A 6,598-nucleotide genomic window follows, 5' to 3' on the forward strand; every position below is an offset into this window, starting at 1 on the left:
TGTTACTTTAAAATATATACATATGTAAAAAACATATATATACATATAATATATTACATATAAAAATATATAAATATAATTATATAATAATATATTTTATATATATATAAATTTTTAGGAAAGAATGGCATCTCATTGTTTTACTTTGCATTTCTTTAGATTGCTAATGAGGTTGGAGATGTTTTCATTAGATTGTTGATTGCCTTATGTTTTGCAACCATTTGTAACTTATTCAAGGTTTTTATTCGTCCTCTAAACCCGGGTATTCACTTATCAGTTTGCATGAGTGTATTATGTAATCAGGACTTAATTCCCGTGTCATTTATATTGAAAATGTTTTCCCTAGTTCTTCATTTACCCTTAATCTGGTTTATGGTGCTTCTCAGTATACAGAAGTGTTTCATTTTACTGTAGTCAAATCCACTGGTCTTTCTTCGTATGGGGAAAGCACAAATACTTAGAACAGTCTTCCTTTCATCCACATTTGGCAAGGCCTGCTGAATATTTGCACATATTTCCTTCTGGGTCTTCTAGTTTTATCATTTACATTTACCTCTTTAGTGAACATGAAATTTGTTTGGGTAGAGGATATAAAGAGCCAACGTAGTTAATTTGTAAATATGTAACCCATCATCCACCACCTTTCTCATTTGCGTCATATAAGTCCTTCCTGTTGAGAAGCTTATTCCCAGATACTTCATATTTTGCTGCTATGACGAGTAAGATTTTTTATTTCTATTTACTAATTGACTTTATTTTTTAGAATATAAAAAGCTATTATTTTTTTCAGACACTGATTTTGCAACAAGAAACCCTACTAAGCTTTCTAATTTTGAACCGTGGAGCCGTTCTTTGTCTTGGATTTTCTAGATATAAAATTATGTCAGTTACAAATAATGATAACTTTTGTTTCGTCTTGCCTAATAATTGTGAAGTTCCTTTTTAATTATATACATTCATTAAAACATTATTAAAGGATTAAGTAATAGTTACAACAGGTCATCTCATTTCTGATTTTAATATAAAATATGAGACTGCTTTTTCACTTAACAAATATTTATTGACTGCCTGTTATGCACCAAGAACTGCTCTAGGTACTGGGAATACAGTAGTAGACAACAATAAGAAAAAAAAAATGAGCTTTCATATGTTTACAAATCTAATAGTACTTATACTTATTTTAAGATAGGTCATTCTTTATAGAATTTTTTGAGGATTCCTGGGTGGCTCAGTCAGTTAACCATTTGCCTTTGGCTCAAGTCATGATCTCAGGGTCCTGGGATCGAGATGTCAGACTCTGCTCAGTGAGGAGTCTCTACTCACTCTCCCTCTGTGCTCTCTCTCTCTCTCTCTCTCTCGGATAAAGAAATAAAATCTTTTTTAAAAATTAAAAATAATTCTATTTTCAACATTTTGAGGAACCTCCATGCTGTTTTCCAGAGTGGTTGCGAACATCCAGAATTATCCATAGGTTAATGGATTGTCTCATGTGCCAGGGCTTTCTAGAAGTACTCACCCATAGAAAAGACACATAGGCAAGAACGTCCTAGAAACCATTCCAGCACTGAATGGATGGTTGGGATAGATTGTTTAATTTAACAAGCATTTATTAAGCATCTATCATCGGCTAGTTACAAGAGAGGTAAATAGAACCTTCTCTGCCCCTCATGGTTTCAGAATCTAGTGGGAGACAGTCATATGGACAAATTATAGTAGTGTGAATTGTGGTGTAAAAGTGTTTTAAATAGTGTTATATACAGATGTGAAAAGAGACCTGAGCAGTTCACTCTGCTCATATAAGGGAATGAGGATGGTATTCCTAGGCATAAGACACAGCATATGCAAAGTCAGGATCATAATAGAACAAGTTCATGGTTAACTACAATGTTTCAGTGTGACTAGAGCACACAACCTTGGAGTTCCCTTGAAATGATTATATTATCTGCTGCTAATATAAATGTTATTAATGTTAATATATATTATTCACTGTTATACAAATTCATAAGGTATTGTGTTCCCAATTTCTTACTAAGCTGCTTTTCTGAGTCTTCCTCTGCTAACATACATTGTAACTCTCTAATTATGAAATATTTACTTATAATTTATAAGCTACTTATCTTTGAGGGGAGTTGCAGGGTTTGAGGTAGCTAACAAAGCAGTAAAAATATAAAAAAATAATTAAAGTTAAAATTGTAAATCAAAACCACATTTTAAAAAGCCAACAAATATAAAGATCATTTGGATGTGTATGTCCCCAAAGCATATTCCATGGAAGTAAAATGGTGGTTGCCAGTAGCTGAGGGTGAGGGAAATCAGTAGTCAGTATTTATGGAAAGTTTGGGAAAATGAACAAAATGTTCTGGGGTTGGATGGTGGAGGTAGTTGAACAACGTTAATGTACTTAATGCCATTGAAAGGTACACTTAAAATGGTTACAATGGTAAATCTTATGTACATATTTTATCACAATAAAAATATATGTATTTTATGGAACACTAATACCAAGAAGTGTTAATACATGTTATATGGAAAAAAAGGGGGTCCTCTCCTCAAATAAACTGGGAAGAAATTGGATGAAAGTAACATAATTTCCTTTTCCACAGGCTTCTCTGCGCCTTTGGTATATTACTATGTATTATGAAATATGGTACCCTGTAATTCCCAGTTGTATTTAAGCACAGAGTGTCTTATGGGGCTCTCTTTCATGGAGCCCACTCAAGGCAATGATGGCATAGGAAATAGGACATCTACCATGATTGATTGTTAAATTCACTGTCATTTTTTTCTTGACAGCTAAAACAAAAAGGAAAATACAACCGGTCAGAGTCAGAAAAGGAAACAAGCCTTTTTCTTTTTCCTGTGCTAAATGCTTAAAACAAGTGATTGCTGATCCTTCCATGGAAAAAAAAAAAAAAAAAAACAAGGCAAAAAAACAAACAGTATCTCCAAGAGTTTTACAAAAGGCCCAGAAATGTTCTTCATGTAATTCTTTCTAATATTGACTCTCAATAAATGTTAAAGCCAAAATATGACCATATAACTTAGTAAAGGGGTTAGGCTGGAGTGGTAGAATTTGAATGTATACTAGAGAACTTCACAGAAGTAAATTCATGCATCACAGAATGGTGGTTATAAAAATGAACTAAAATTCTTGGCAATAAAAGCATATGGACATAGTGCTAATAAACTGACCTTTCTCGTGATATTTCCAGAAAACCAGAGTTTACATATTTTGGTATTTTATGTCAAGCTTGTACCCATCTGCATAATTTTCAGTTATTACTTTTTTGCAATAGGGAACATAGAGACAATATTATGTTGGATTTTGTTACAATGTCTTCCAGAAATAGAAGGATAACTGTCCAGTATTTGTGCTGCTTTTAAATATTCTCCCATCTGAACAGCATCCAGAGGCAACTTTGAATTGCCACCTCTGATAAACTTTTACCCATTGTGACTTCCCAAAACTCTCTGACACATTAGCTTGGAAACTCCCATTCTAAACAATCGTTCTTGTTTCTGAGCCTTTCCGACAGACCAGGCTGGCTAATTGTGTCATAACGTATTGCTATAATTAAGCACCTTGACAGGAAGGAGACGTGTTTATGTTCCTAACCAATGTGCCCCGCTAGGTTTCATACCCTGAAGACTGAAACGGAACAGAGAAGCATAAAAGAAGGAGGGAAATCTGTGGGACATATAAACTATACATCTTTGCCAGATCCCAGAGCCGGAGGCTTTCGTGTTCACGTTGCCTGTACTTGCTCTGTGACATCAACTATATGGATCCAGAAACCAATGAATTAATATTGTTTTAGGAGGCAGCCATGTTGGAAGTTGTACTGCATTTCCAGTCTCGGTTCACGGTATAACCATCCATCTGGTCAACCCAGCCAGATAACTCAGGGCAACCTTTGTCTCTGCCTCTCCTTCCCCATCTGTATTCAATCCATCCCATGTGCTCTGAATCCCGTCTCAAAAATCTGCCTCTGTCTCCACAGTCCCTGTCAATACTTTGGGTTCCCTTTTTTACTGGACTATTAGAATATTTTCATGATTTTGGCTAGACTGTTTTGCCTAACTTAACTTTAACTCAACTAACTCTCTTTAACTCAACTTTTAATCCGCTGCCTGAGTTATTTTTCTAAAATACCTATGTGGTGATCCTACTTGTCCTAAAATGCCTCCACTGACCCTAATCACCTACAACAATATTCCTCTCAGTGAGGCCTGGAGAGCACTAGCACTGTGAGAATTTTAAAAGGTAGTATCTGGAGTAAGGACAGTATATGGCCAACTAAGTTGGGAATGCCAAGTTAAAAGTTGCGTTTGCTATTCTTTAACATAAAACTACCCAGAGCCGTTGTATATCACGAGGCTCCAAGATGCAGGCCTACAGCTATGGGGCTTTGCAAGCAAATCAGTTCTAGAACTCTTTTTGGAGAACGTCTCATAGAAGTATCGTCCTAGGGAGCATGCGGCAGGAGACACTGACCTAGAGGGAAAATCCTCACTCCTTGCTATGACGTAGCAATCGTTAAGACGTGACCCACACCTCCCTTTCCAACCATGATGACCTGAATGAGGCTATAAATGACCGGTGGTTGGTTCCTGTACTTCGTCCAGCCCCTTTCTCATAAGTTCTCGCCTTCTGGACAGAAGCATGATTATCAAGCGACAGTCCCCTGTGAAATGAAAATGGTGTCAGCCTTGGACAAGGAAGCAGCTCAGTACTTGTGTCTGGGAATACTTAGAAAATGGAAAAGGTGAGCACGTCAAACTGATCTCTGAAATGAGAAGCCTGACATGGGGCTGGTTGATCATGGTGACCCATGGTGACTGCATAGACACTGGGTACCCTGACTCAAACAGGCCACCAGGAACCAATGAGGGTTTTTCTATTGTCCCAAGTCCAGAAAACCTGCCACTAGTGTCATTTATCTGAAACTCTTTCAGCTGTTCCTGTGGGGTATCTGCTCCTAGTGTGTCAAGGAAGAGGCCCCCCTTCCCCGAGCTGGACGGTCGCCCTCTCCCCGCTGCACTGAACCACCCCCAGGTATGCAGGACTAATGCCAAATGATCTGAAAGTTGTCTTTGATGCCCTGCTTGTGAAAACCTGAGTGAAAGACAGCTCAACAGCTTACGCCTCAGTGGAAGAGAACAAGGCTGTGGAGAACAGGGTATGCAACAGCGCTGATTCTGTCAGACTCCACTGAGAACCTACCATGGTTCCCCATTGTCTAACCAAGATGACTCAGCCTGGCAACAAGGGTCTCCATGAGGGCCACATCCCCCTACCCCGACCTATGCCTCTAATTATTGGGCAGCGCAGTGATTAAGAATGAACACTGGAGGCTGACTCTGATTCCAACCCTACCTCCATCACTTGTTACTAGGCAACCTTAATCTCTTTGAGATTTCCATGGTTTCCGAGTCTGTAAATGGGAAAGGATGGTAGTGGTAGCGCTCTACTCTTGCGATCATTTTGAGAATTGCGGTCATTCATATAGAGTGCTGAGCACAGAGTTCATTTAGCACATAGTAACTAGTCAATAGATCAGGGTTGGCAAACTCTGGCCTGTGGGCCAAACCCAGCCCACTGCCTATTTCGGTAAATAAGATGTTGTTGGAACGCAGCCATACCCACATTGCCTCGGACTGCTCTCCTGCACAGCGGCAAAGTTGAGATTGTGTTGTCCACAAAGCCTAACGTATTTAGTGTCCAGCCCTTTACAGAGAAATCTCCCAACCTCTGCAACAAATACTAACTTAGTACTTTATTCTACTCAGGCTGTACCACTCACCGTCCCTTGGATGAACGCTGTGATTTCTTCCTCTGGCCTTTGCTCAGACACTCTCTTCACCGGGAATGCCCTTTCCACCCACCCGGACATGTAAAACACCTAACACAACGCCTGACTCAGGTAAGGCTCAGGAAATGCTTCTTCCCTCTCTTCCCAGCTCTGAAGAATTACGATTCTAAGGCTCTACTAAGAATCTATTACAACTGAAACCAGTAATTTCTTTGCAACTGTTGGTAAAATACTTTGTTCATGTAAACTTACAAGACCTTTCAGATGCAACTTTATATGTCCCTGCTCCTTTATTTTTTCATAGGACCTCTATAAATACTTGTTGAATACTTGTTGAATACTTGTTGAACACTACATCATAAGAGAAGTTTCTGTGCTCTTGGAGATGCTGTCCTCTACCCTCCAGGGTCCAGCTCAAGCATCATCTTCTACAGGAAGCCCTCCCTAGTGCCCACCATTGGAAGGCTGAGTAGTCTCAGTCCAGCACCGCAAAGACCCAGTGATCAGGGTATACACTTGGAGTCTAGAACAGACATTGCAGAAATGATAGACATTTCTTTATTACCTCCCCAAGGTAGCCATTCACACTGTGCTAAATGCACCTCGTCTTGAGGCCCAAAACACCACTTGGTGTCTCTCCTCCTCCCTCTCCTCCTCTTCTCTTCTTTTTTTAAATTGTGAAATAATAACATCATAGAGTAATTACATATACATATATGCAAATAAATAATTTAAATAACATCTGGTTTAACACATAGTTTAAATAATAAAGCAAATGAGCTTGA

General features: G+C 38.6%; 1 long non-coding RNA gene across 1 annotated transcript; it reads left to right on the forward strand.

The window, feature by feature from the left end:
* Positions 1–4,972: 4,972 nt before the first annotated feature.
* LOC125080576 (uncharacterized) lies at positions 4,973–6,269 on the forward strand. The gene is made up of 3 exons (XR_007121413.1): positions 4,973–5,180; positions 5,791–5,924; positions 6,118–6,269. It is a non-coding gene; the product is annotated as an uncharacterized LOC125080576 (long non-coding RNA).
* The last annotated feature ends 329 nt before the right edge of the window (positions 6,270–6,598 follow it).

Source organism: Lutra lutra, chromosome 11, assembly GCF_902655055.1.
Source record: "Lutra lutra chromosome 11, mLutLut1.2, whole genome shotgun sequence".
Taxonomy (NCBI): Eukaryota; Metazoa; Chordata; class Mammalia; order Carnivora; family Mustelidae; genus Lutra; species Lutra lutra.